The sequence below is a fragment of the Panthera pardus genome, unplaced genomic scaffold (assembly GCF_024362965.1).
Source record: "Panthera pardus isolate Hobbes unplaced genomic scaffold, ASM2436296v1 HiC_scaffold_24, whole genome shotgun sequence".
NCBI classification, from domain to species: domain Eukaryota; kingdom Metazoa; phylum Chordata; class Mammalia; order Carnivora; family Felidae; genus Panthera; species Panthera pardus.
Genome location: NW_026526810.1, coordinates 34,375,322 through 34,388,890, shown reverse-complemented (window position 1 = coordinate 34,388,890; position 13,569 = coordinate 34,375,322). Strand labels below are relative to the sequence as shown.

At 40.5% G+C, this 13,569-nt stretch overlaps 1 protein-coding gene across 1 annotated transcript in view; it reads left to right on the top strand.

Annotated features, from left to right (window-relative positions):
• The window catches only part of RAB8B (RAB8B, member RAS oncogene family), a 56,558-nt gene that overhangs the window by 28,661 nt on the left and 14,328 nt on the right, over positions 1 to 13,569 (top strand). The gene's annotated exons all lie outside the window — the stretch shown is intronic.

Genomic DNA, 13,569 nt, shown 5'->3' with positions numbered 1-13,569 from the left:
ACTCACGGACCGCGAGATCATGACCTGAGCCGAAGTCGGCCGCTCAACCGACTGAGCCACCCAGGCGCCCCACCTTTTTGTTTCTTTTAAAGTTTACGTACTTATTTTTTTTTTTTTTTAAGTAATCTCTGTTACTTAAAACACAACCCCAAAGATCAAGAGTAGCATGCTCTTCTGACTGAGCCAGTCAGTTGCCTCCCCTTCCTTTTTTTTTTAACTGCCCTAAACCTTCAGTCAAATTGGTTTCTCAACAACAGTGAAAAATTGCTATTACCATGTTTGCCATTTGTGATAGACAAATGCCACTTGTTTACTTTCAGCCTTTGGGGAGATAATTATACGCTTGCTTGTGGAAATGACAGAATTAAAGCAGCCAGTTTCGTATCTTAGGAAATCATGTTTTCTGTTGGTTCATCATCTGTCATTAGTTCCTGCTCCTGAGGAGCAGACCTTAGAATATTATCCTTAACAAAAGACACAAGTGAGGCATAGGATTTTCACAGTAAGACATTTTACTGATCGGTCGTAGCCCAGGAGCTCCTTGGGGCCCGTAACGTTTCGTCTTTGTGTTCCTCAGTGCCTAGCACAGAGTCAGGCTCAGGTCAGGCTCAAGACTTCCTATCAAATTAAATACTAAAATTTGCCCTTTCATTAGTTGATTTGATTGACATTTGACTAAGCTGAACCTCGCTGTGCGTGTCGTATGCGGTTGAGCGCTCCTTAGCAGATCTCCTATGTAGCCAGTCAGGCAGTATATAATTGGTCGCAGGTCGGCTGGGGAATTGGTTACAGAGTTGAAAAAGGTCCGAGTCTGCTCCTTCTTTGCCCTCAGTAATCTCCAAATGTGGAACTGCAGCCTTGAGGCCCACAGTGGTTGGTCTGAAGTCGATTAAATACCAGTTTTTTCTGAATGTGCAGTTGTCTTGCTTTCTTCTTTTACTTCAGAAATTCATGCAAAGAACTGCAGTCCAGTGGTGATGATCTCTTCTTTTCCCAGAATGGCCAGTGACATTTTCCTTCAGGTTCCTCATTCTGCTGACAGCCCATTTGGGGTTAGAAATACACAGTCATTGTGTATCGTGTTTCTTTTTTTTTTTTTTTTTTTCAACGTTTTTTTTATTTTATTTTTGGGACAGAGAGAGACAGAGCATGAACTGGGGAGGGGCAGAGAGAGGAGGGAGACACAGAATCGGAAACAGGCTCCAGGCTCCGAGCCATCAGCCCAGAGCCTGACGCGGGGCTCGAACTCACGGACCGTGAGATCGTGACCTGGCTGAAGTCGGACGCTTAACCGACTGCGCCACCCAGGCGCCCCGTGTATCGTGTTTCTTAAGCCCTTTGCCTCGCTGTCGTACGCATTTCCTGACCTAATGGCAGCGCTGTCCAAACTGGGAGCGCTAACACTGTGACCACCAGATGTGGAAATCCTGCCCCAGGCTTGCCTGAGGACATCCTCGAAATGACGCTGTGTCTGTAAAGTGATCATGTGAGTGGATAGTTCTGTTTTTGCTGTTCATGTTAATAACTGAGGGTTCCACTTAACAGGGCTGCCAGTGTTCGTTTGATCAGCCAAAAACTGGGTCGATGAATTTAACATTGTAAAATACCATCTTTTCAATTGCAGAGGTAGAATTTTTACCTCAATGGTCAAGTTCGTTTTGTTTAATTTTTCTCAACTCTTTATATATGGTAACACTCTGACTTGATCCACCTGCTACACACCAAAGGCCAGATTTCTCTACCCACTGTACCCTGAGTTGACTTTAAAATAATCTGGATATACCTCCTGTTTCTTTTTTCTAAACCATATTGTAATATGGGTCCTTATGAGTAGAAAAATGAGTTGAAAATGTACAAAGCAGATGATTCACCAAGGCCAATTTTGCCCTTTGTATGTGTGGGATTTCACCATGAGCCTCAGCTGAGCGGCTTTTGAAGTCCAGTGAGCTCAGTTTATTAGAGCTTGCTCTGTTGCCCTCTCCTGTTTTACAGCTGATTAGATTAATTGAATATGATTAATAAATTATAGTATGGCGAACTCAGAATTATCTGTGTTAATTAGGGGCAGGGAGAGCATGGAAAAATGAAATCTTCAGATGTTGTCTTTCCTCTTGGGTTTGTTTCTGCAGAAGCCACAAAGATGCATCATGTTAAAAGTAAGCTTCCATTTCTTTATCCCTTTCTTTGTCTTCCATACATTCTGTTGCAGGTGATAGCAAGTAAACTGGAACTGAAGGAATTAGGGAAAGAGGGATAGATTTGTCTGGTCTGTTTGGTAGGTGATGGTTGCAGTCTTAAGACCCTTTCAGATGGAGTGTGTGAATTGGTTATTTTGTGTGCTTTTTAAATGCTTGCCCAACTCCCCCTCCCAAAAAAAAGAAATGACATTATACTCAATGGTAAGATTTTGTAAGGGCAGCCCCTGAAAGCTTCTTTAATCTAGAATTTGAAGTCTAGTTGTAGTGAGTACTGCTTCAACTATATATAGCACATATAATATTTTTTCAATGTTAAAGACATAGTGCATTTTATATTTTGCTCCTTTTATAATACTTGTTTTGCAAGTTTATGTATGATCTTTTTTTTTTTTTTACATTTATTTATTTTTGAGAGACAGAGACAGAGCACAAGTTGGGGAGGGACAGAGAGAGAATGAGACACAGAATCTGAAGCAAGTGCCAGGCTCTGAGCTGTCAGCACAGAGCCCAACACAGGGCTCGAACCCACAAACCATGAGATCATGACCTGAGCCAAAGTCAGACGCTTAACCGACCCAGCCACCCAGGTGCCCCTAGTCTCTGTATAACCTTGATAATGACCAAGGATTGCTTTTAATAGCTTCAGAATATTCCTTCATGGTGAAAAAGACACAAAGCCTTCAGTGGCTACTCTAGCATTGGGAAGTCAAGGGTGGGGATGTTGAAGGGGTGTGTGTTATTTTCAAGGAAGTGTGTGCGTACCTGCCTAAAAGAAGACATAGCTCACTCATAGGTATTCTGTTGTGGGAAATACAGGTCGTTGCCCTCCAGGACCCAAGATCAGACTAGAGACCTCCAAATGAGTCCTTTGTATCTTACATGCTTGTCATTTGGAGCAACCTCCTGCTTGTGACCTGTTTAAAAAACATACTTTATATTTACAACTTTGAAAACCTTACCTGAGAAAGACAAGTGCTAACGTTCAGTGATTCTTAATGCGTTTCTCCAGGATTTGGGAAGAATGGTCTATTTTGAAAGAAGTGGGTAAAGGGAAACATAAAGTGAATAATTCTTTTACCCAAGATTGAGGACCAGTCATTGGAAACTATGCAGTTAGTTTTCTTGCTCTGATGCCTGAGGGTCAGATGGGGAGGGTGGGGATGGGGAGCCTTGAATGGGGTGTTCCACTTTGATGTTGGTTTAATAAAAACAAGTTGATAAAATATAATTTGAAATGTGTTTTGTCAATTTTAGAAAAATTATGTTATGTGCTGCTGGATGATTCTCTGAGCCATTCAAATATCAGGATGGCTTTTTAGAAATGGTCTCTTGTCAATATTGTTCAGGTTTTCTTTCCTCCTAACCCCAAACACTTTCCTCCTAACCCCAAATCCCCAAACACTGGGATTTGGAAGTAGGGAGCATAATGATCAAACGTAAACTCTGAAGTAGCATGTTTTGGCAACTCATTCATTTTATGCTTTGCCTGAGTTATTATTCATTCCTTGTATTTGAAGATTAAAGTGGCAATTAGCTGGGGACAAGGGGTACAAAAGGAAATGGGAATCATTCTAGTCCTTTGTTAGTCCAGACTGCATCTGTAGATCTGAAATGTGAGTGAGAGAAGATCTTGGATTTACCAACTCAGTTGGTATTGGGTATTGGCCTCACTGTGTTCTGTTAAAAGTCAAGCCAAAGAAGTAGTAGGTGACAGAATCCTTTATCACCCTCTGAAGTTAGTAAAATGTCTTAAGTACGTAGAGGTGGATGGCCATATATATTTATATGTACACACACGCACACACACACACACACACACGCACATACGTACATACATACATACATGATAGCCCCATGGAAGTGTTTCCTTCCTCTGCATGAAGCTCATGGTGCTGTTAATTGTTTACTTTTATATCACAAGGGAGTATGTTTACAAATCAGGATGATGTAATCATCTGCAGAAGATTTTCATTCTGACTGGGAAAAACTATACTCTGTTCATGCCATTTGTATTGATCTTCGTGTCATCCTTTTACTTGCATATACTCCATCTGTTTGTTTTAACCTTACTCATTAGCAATAGCTTATTATAATTACCCATCTGTCACCCTGGCTACCGTGAGCTGTAAATGCTGCTTAATTTTACTCTACTTCTGTGGCATTGATGTTGGTTTTGATCAAGAAAAGGCTTTTTTTGCTAACTAGATTCAGAGCACTGTGAGTTTGCAGTTATGTTTGTTTATTTTATAATCTCTGATCACTTTCCTTTTATCTAGTGAAAAATCAGCGGGAGAAGATGGGAAGGGGTGAGGTAGGTATTGCAGGAAAGAGATGATGACTTTTGATGATTCTTCTCTTCAGCTTGCAGTTATTTGGTACAGACCCTACCCCTTTCCCTCCATTAAAAAAAAAAAAAAAAAGAAAAGTTGATTTGTATTAACTTGGTGAGGGAGATGACTAAATTTTGTCTTTTATACCAATATAAGCTGAAATCTTTCTTAAACGAGTGATTTGGAAATTTTCCTGGAAAATGCTAACATTATAGCCAAACTTTATTTCAGTCCTAGTTGCTAACTGATACATTACATCGATAACAATCTTTTTTGTGTTTACTCTTTTAAGAACTCAGTTCCCAAAGGGGAAAAAAATACATCATTTATTTCTAGATAGTTGCACCATGGCATGTTGTTACTTAGTTATATTATTTTATATGTATTTTTTCTTTTTAGCTTTCATTTGCCTCCAAATGAATGGAAAATATGATACATGGTCAATACTTAGAAAGATATAAAGGATCAGTTTTACTGCATTTTTGGTGCGACATCATTGGAATGTAGTTGTAATTTTTTCCAGTGATAATTCCAGTGATTTGGCAGAAGGTTTTCCCATAGCAACAGTGTGTCAAATCAGGGAATTGCTTTTTTATTTTCATTTTCTGAATAACCACTGTATTCCCTTCACCCTTAAATGAAATGGACCTGACCCTGAGTTGTCAAAATACAAACAAGGAAATTCCAGGTTTAGGAAAGTGATAGTGACTCATACTGGGGGGGGGGGGGGGGGGGGGGGGGTTGTGTTTGCCTACTGCAAAGGGACACTTTCTCAGAAACAGTGGATGGAGCAGAGGTGATGCAAGTGGTTTCATTTGAGAGCAGTATGGTTCTTGACATGGTCATGAATTAGTAATGGGGAAAGGGGTGGAAATCTCAGACATTCTGAACTTGTTTTCTTCAAGAAAAGTTTAATTCATATATTTGACTCTTTCTGAAAAAAAGATTTTATTGAAGGTAAAACATCTGTTCATTCAAAACTTTTAAAGTTTACATTTTAACTACTTCAAGCACGTAGCTACTTCCAGATTGAGTAATACTTAAAACACATTTCCTTTTGAAAACGCAAGATTTGCAAAAGAGACTTGTCATGTATTCATTTGGCCATTCTCAAATGCTGATAATGCTGGATAATCTCTGCTGGCCCCTTAATCAGATTTAAAATTCTCAATCTTTTCTAGGTGTTTCTGCCTACTTTTTCTGAGTTGTAGCTGTGTTATTGCACCTTATTTGCTATTTTTGTTGTGTTTTTCCCCCTTATGTGATTCAACACGTAGCTCGTTTAGCAGTTATCACTTGGTATATATAATAATTTGTTATTTTGCCCTATAATTTCCCAAAGACATGTTAAGAGTTAATTAAATCATTATAATTTAATCTACAAAGCCCTTTGAGACTCTCAAATACAGACCTTACATAAAACTATTCCTATCTGCACAATTTTTGTATCTGTTGCACATATGTATATGGCTCAAAACAGTAAATTCTTCCTAATTTCTAGAATTAGTTTATGAGTTTATCTTTTGTTGGTATGATCAAATTGTATGGGTATAGCTGTCTTATGCCAAGAATGCCAAGAGTTGAGTTTAATTCAGTAACAAGTAGAAAATTTTAAAACAGTATAAAGATGTGCATGCACCTTTTTCAGCAAAAAGGAGTAATATGTGTCACTATTTATACCATAAAAGAGTTTTAATTTACTGCTTCCTATTCACAGAATAGAAGAACCAAAGAAATCTGAATACCTCTGTCTTCTTTTGGCATATTAGTTGTCTTTTCTAAGAGCAGATTATATTTGCAGACCCACGTTTGAAAAAAAAATCCTCTTTTTCCTATGTTGGATATAACAAAACTAACATATTTGGCTGCCAGTGATCATTTGAAACTGTTGTTAAATGCCTTCTAAGCTTACTTTTCATTGTTTTTTTTTCCTCCTAAATTTTAGACTTTCTGATTTTCAAAAAAGAAACCAGATTGTAAATTTGAATATAAACAAAATAAAAAATTAAATGATTCTAAATATATGCAGCAAAATTGGTCCTTGGTGAAAATACTTTTGTGAACTTACAGAATGTGTATTTAGAAAAGAACAATGCCTTGAACTCCTCTCATTCCATCTAAGTAACATTCTTAACTTTATTTTTACTTTTACTCATTTTCTCCAAGTCCTTTTTATTTTGGAAAAAAAAAATATTTTAAAGCTCTTTTTTCCTATTTCAGTAATCTATTTTCCTAATTAGAGATTTTAGCTATTTGTCCTAAAGTCAGCTACTCTAAAATCTCATTAATCTCCATGTTTGAAAGTCCACCAAAAAAAAGCAAAATGAGGTTGTCAAAGTTTCAAAACTGGCATTATCTGTCTACACTGCATCTTTATCATTAATAATAACAATCTCAAGTGAGGAAGTGGATGTAGCATTTCTTTAAAGTGGATTTCAATATTTGGGAAACTTTCTTCTATTTCTGGAATATCTCTGAAATGTAAATAGACCAACCACATAACCCATATTCCGATAGCCTGGGATCACAGATGTTTCCAGATGTACTTTTGAAACAAAGTACATTTTTCCCCTGTTTCATTGTGAAAGTGCAGTATTGGACTTCTGCTTCTTAAAGTGGGTCAAAGGGGATAGATACCCCGTTGTTTTTTGGCTGTTGATATATGTATGTATGTTTGGCGCTGTGAGTAAACTCAGCTTTGGAATCTTGCATTGCTGTCATTATTGAAAGACTGAATGTCCCAGAAATAGGACTTCTTTTTTTTTTCATGGATCTCTTGGCTGCAGCCAGAGTGGACTTTTTATAAAAGAACTTGAGTGGGAACCGGGTGTGGAACACATCAGTTGAAGGTCCCTGCTGCTTCTCCATCCCTGATTTTCCTGGGTGAGCTGACTTCCCCAAGTAACCCAAGACAGTTCCAAGGTAGAAGAGAGAGCTATGTGTGTACTTCTTTTTTCTTTTTTTTCTTTAACAAATTACTCCAGGTTTCTGCCCCCCAGAATTTCAGATTGCATGGGTTGGGGGAATTTGCATTTTTTTAAATGTTTATTTATTTTTGAGAGAGAGAGAGAGAGAGAGAGGTAGGGAGGAGCAGAGAAAGAGGGCGACACAGATTCTGAAGCAGGCTCCAGACTCTGAGCTGTCAGCACAGAGCCCAACGTGGGGCTCGAACTCATGGACCGTGAGATCATGACCTGAGCTGAAGTCGGTCACTCAACCAGCTGAGCCACCCAGGTGCCCCTAGAGCTTATTTATCAGCACAGAGCCTGACATGGGGCTGGAAGTCACAGACCGCAAGTTCATGACCTGAGCCCAAGTCGGAGGTTTAACCGACTGAACCACCCAGGCACCCCTAGCTGTGTGTTCTAAGCTACAGTACCCACAGGGCAAAAATGCATCCAATCACAGCGATGCTGAAGGTCAGGACAACTGGCTGGCCCTGGCGTTCCAAAGGCCAGGAATAGTCCTTCTTCATACCCTTTCCACACCCGGCATAGGGTGTCTCACCCTTTCACAAACCCAGGGCAACCTACCTATTCTCTTGAAGCAGAAAAAAGTTATGATAGTAAATAAAACATCTGTTTTTGACTAGTTTGACATTGTGTAAAATAATTTTGTCAATCTATTCCTCTCCATGTTAAATTAGACCTAATTTGTGGAATGAAGGGTGGCCTAGTACTGCTCATTCCAAGCTCCTTGCCCTGCTAGGTCTATTAACTGTGGGCTTGGGTTGAGTTCAAAGGTTCCTTCCCTCTGTTCTGCTGGCCAGGCCCTCCCTCCAACTGCCTCCAACTATACTACTGGTTTCTGAGAAATATCTGATAAGCAGTGCTTTAGGCCAAGTGCTCACACCATATCCCTCCCTGGAGCCTCACTGCCAGGTCTCTGCCAGCTCTTGTTCCTGTGGGTCACCCTGGACAACGCAGAGACCTCAAGTACAACTTTACCTTCTCTTCAGAGGTGCAGGGCATAGCCCCTTCCCCCATCCTGAGCGGGGAGGGAGGCTATCCTCTTCCTTCTCCCACTGGAATGGAAAATCAGAACTCCTTCCTTTGTTCCTCTCCTGGAGTGCCACTCCCAACAGAGACCAAATGTGTATTCTTTCATTATTCTTAACCGAAAGAGAATCTTTTTTTTTTTTTCCCTCCAGGCAGGGAAGGAAATGCTCCTGAACCCCTGCCTGAAATCTGAGTGGCTAGCACTCCTTGCTGCCCCAAGGCCCTGATCTGCCCCCTCACTTTCTGACCTTGATCTAATCTTGCTATCACTCACGTTTGGTCACCAAGGGCTCCCAGGCCCTCTGTATATTGAGCAGTGTGGGGTGGGGTAACGCCTGCTTCCCCCACACCCCTGCCACCTCCCACGAAGATTTTTAAGTTACCTTTCATCTCTAAATTTGGTTTGATTTTTCTGCTATTATTAATGAGTGAGAGTCTCCAGATGTCATTTTTTTAAATAACTACTCCTTAAAAATTATGAACAATTTCAGGCATACAAAAGTACACCTAATATAAAACACTTCCACATCCAGGCACCACTACTGAGTTTTAGAAATAATAAATGACAGAGTTGAAGTCCCTCTGAACCTCTCCTTAATCCCTCCTCTTCCATTTCTCTCCAGAGGTAACAGTGATACTGATTTTGTTGATAGTCATTCTCATGTATGTGTTTTATACTTTAATGACACACAGATGTATATACAAATGATACATAGTACCGTGTTTGGTGTTTTTGAAATTTTGTAGGCATGGTTTGACTGTGAGAGATTTCTGCAGTCGCTTTTTTCACTTCATATTATGTTTTTAGATTCACTCATGTTGATTCGTGTGACTCTTGTTTGCTGCTCCTGGATAGCCCCTCTGTACCAAGGGATTCTCCCACTGCTGGACACCGCCGTTGTCACTAGTGTTAGGCCATAGACCCTTAAAGAGCAGGCCTCCCCAGGGAGACATGGCTATTCTCGTACACATCTCTTTGGGAAGGCCTGATCTTTAAATGCCAAGTTTGATTTTAACCCCTTTTCAATTAGTCTTTGCCAATCTGGATAAGTTGCTATATCTCCCTGGGCCTCAGTTTTCTTAGGCACACACGGAGGACTGACTAATCCATCTCTAAGATTCTTTCCAAGCCTAGAATTCTATGGTTCCTTTCATGCTAGTTTTCCTGGTTCCTTATAATGTATATATCAGTTGTGAGTAACTGTTTAGCATGAGAATCAATTCAGAAAAAAAAAAATGTGTGTGTGTGTGTGTGTGTGTGAATTCAAAATAAAGGGGCGCCTGGGTGACTCAGTCGTTTGAGCATCTGACTTCGGCTCAGGTCATGAGTTCGAGCCCCATGTGCAGCTCTGTGCTGACAGCTCGGAACCTGCAGCCCTGCTTCGGATTCTGTGCCTCCGTCTCTCTCTGCTCCAACCCAGTCGCATTCTGTCTCTGTCCCTCTCAAAAATAAACAAACATCCAAAAAAAAAAAAAAAATTAAATAAATAAATAAATAAATTCAAAATAAAAATGGCTTTGAGTCCTTTGGGAATGTTTTCTTATAATGTAGATTTCCTATTAACTAGATAAATATTAATGACAAAAACTGGCACTGCTTTAAAGCCATCAAAAAATTACTGTTGGGGCATGTTCTAGTACACGTGGAGACAGTGTTGGAGTCTTGTCTCCCGAACGTAGGTGTTGGGCTGTGTGGCCAGCTGGGCAGGCTGCACGAAGCCTGGTGGCTGATGGATTGCTCATGAGTTGGGATGACTCAGGGTCATCATTTTGAACATGAGTTATCGTATTATGTACTGCCAAGAAATGATGCTTTCTAAAAGGCTATTGAAATGTGAAGGGCTTTTTTTTTTTACCCTAAACATAATGCTCTTCAGAAGCTATGTTTTTAGATTGTATAGTTCTTTAAAAAAAAAAAAAAAGTTGCTCCCTTCCTGCCAGAATGAGCTGTGGTGGTTATTGCTGCTGTTGATATGACAGACAGCCCCCTCCTTCTTCATGGTCTCGACAGCCCCCTCCTTCTTCATGGTCTCAAATCATCTGGGCCTGGTGCACAGGCCACTCCTTTGGAGCTGGGACTCGCAGACGGTGAAGTTCATGATCTAGTGCGGAGAGGTCATAGCAGCTGCTTGGTTTGCTCATTGTATTTTTTTTTCCTTCATATTTTCTGCTTGTGGCTGAACACCGCATGAAGTCCTAGACTTATCATTAATCTTAGTAACATTCACGACAGGGTTGTAGTGATAGTGATATTCATATAGCTATGAATATAAAGTTCTACTGATTGGTAGATCTGAGTATTATTCTGACAGATACAATGACCAATTCAACAGCTTTTCCACTCTCTCCTGTTTTTAGCAGTCTTGTGGGTCAAGGAAGTGACCAGCTCCAGGGATGGGTTTTGATTAATCTAAATTTAGGGATGAGTTTAGATTAATTCAATCTTGGTAACTGCCCATGGCAGTGATTGGTTTCTGAACTCAGCATTAGTCCCGAGAACACGACATTCTCATGGTTGTAATTCCAGAAGTGAAACATGACGGAAAGGTCGCTGGAGGCTTTGGGAAAACATTTCCTCACTTCGAAGTGAGAGGCACAAGATGATCTCTTTTCTTCTCAGTATTGCCGTGGTGGTCAGGAACGGTTATCAGTCAGGGGATGAAACTGATACTCCCAGGAGGGCAGAGCCCAAGGAGGTACAGAGAAATGAGCCGGAACTACTGAATTGAGTCATCCCTGAACCCCAACTCATCACTGGCCTTGTTATATGAGTCAACAAATTACTTTAAGCTAGTTTGATTTGGGCTTTCTGTTATTTGCAGCCAAAGCATCCTGATTGATATAATTGTATCCCTGTATTATGACTGGTTTTTCTAATTCTGGAGTAGTCTCAGGAAGTTATCTTTCCTTTAAATGTCAAAGTGAGTGTTAATCCACCATACAGTCTACTGATGTTATTATCAAACTAATTGTAATGTAAAGACCTTGATTTTCATATTGTAATAGATTTCTTAGCATCCTTACTATTGTTACTATGGTGTGCTAAGAAAACTTGGAATTTCCAAGGTTTTCTTAATTCTCTTCACACTTAGTAGAATGTAACCTTTCCTCTCATAAGAGTATTTAACCTTTTATTATCTATGCATGTTTCTGCATGCAACCTAACTAGCAAAGAGAGGCTGGAGCCCTTGTTTGATTTGAGAGCAATTCAGAGGAGTGTGTTAACAAAACCAAATAACACAGGATTAAGCCAGGACTTGCTATGTAAGGGATGGACGTGGCCAAGTAGAGAGCTGAGGGGGGAAGGAGGGGAAGGACCCACAGGTGGCATCCTCAGGGAAGGCTGGGGGCATGAGTGGCCCTGCACGTGCGGAGGGGAGGAGGTGTGGGGCCGAGAGATAGAAGGCGGCAGGTGGAGGGAGGCTCTGAGGGTTGTCGAGTCAGGGGAGCAGTGCCTCTGGTGGCAAAGGCCGTATTGCCAGGCAGAGGGAGTTGGGCCCATAGCTTCTTAAAGATTGAGGTGACATTACCACGGAGATTGTTGACAGTTATTCTTGCAGTGGCATGCAGGGGAGATAGAACCAGGAGAGATGTTGGCACAGAGTCCTGGGACGCTTTTACCATAATTCACATGTGAAGCGACAAGATCTGTAGGATCATAGCATCTGAATATGTAATATTTTACATTTATCTGGAATTTCAGAGTTTCTAAATCACATTCAGACACATTATCTAGTTTATCTAATTAGGTCCCCTCACCTTTTCCTACCTCCAGTCTAGGTCTTTTGGCTTTCAGGGCCAGTGCTTTTCAATAATAATATAAACGACATTTTCCATCTTTAGTGAAATTCAAGTTGAGCTAATTTGACTGTGTTCTATGCACGTGTCTCTCAGCTGGCTCCTGACAGCGGCGTGAACAAAAGCTAACCCCCACAGCTCACGACTCTTTCCGAACGCTGAAAACCTCTGAATTGTGAAAAGCTGGTTAAGTTTCACAGATAATGTTAGAACCGCCTCAAATAACAGAAAGATAGTCCTTCTACAGAAAACAAAAGGCGGAGTCCATAGAAAACTCCCTAAATGTTTTAAATGACTGGAGAGTGACTGAGACTTTAATGAGCCTCAAAATGGCAGCCTTTTTGTGTGTTCTCAACGTTTATATGTAGAAACATTGTAGTAATTTAGCCGTTGAAGACTCTTCTCCCGGCAAATAACTGCATTTGATGGTTAGGTCAATATAGTGGATAATTGACATATTCTCTTGAAATGTCTTGGAGGCTGCTTTTAAGGGATTCTGTACAGGATGCAAAAGAATAGGGAAATCTAAAAGCTCAGTGGCCAGATGAAGGATTTAGCAAATTGCGTTCGAATTGTTTTCATTAACTTGTCCTGTCAGAGGGTAACAGCTTATTTCTGGTAAAATGATAGAGCATTCTGATATTCGTCAAAGACTTTGTGGTTCTTTGTAATTGAAATTGCTAAATAAGTTTTGAGCTACATAGTGGGGGGAAAATGGGTGAGGGTAGCGTTGAACGTTTAAGTGCCAGAGCCCCAAATGACTTTCGCAAACTACCTCACGGTCCCGCTTGAGTGTTATTTAAAGGTTAGAATCACCTGGAGAGCTTTTAAAATTACTAGTGCACAGATCCCACCCTTGACCAACTAAGTCAGAATCTCAGAATTTGGGGAAAGGAGCAGACCTAGCCATTAGTAGGTTTTTAAAGTTCTCCGGGTAATTTCTAAAGTTCAGTCAGGGCTAAAAACCATTCTAGCTATGTCAGGCCCAGTCAGTAAGATGCGAGAAACATTTATTAAAATGTGCATAAGATACTTGCCAGCCGTGTAAAATAAATATGCGGGTTTTCCCATCTCTGAGCTCAAACAGGCAGGTTTGGGAGCCTGGGGTTTTGTTTTTTCCCTTAGCCAGTGGCAGATCCCAAAGAACAAATGGAAGGAGACGGAGGAAGACATTGTAAAGAGGTCCCACGGTGTTTCTCAGGGAAAGATGGGCCAGAGGGGTAGGAATCATTGTTTATATGTATA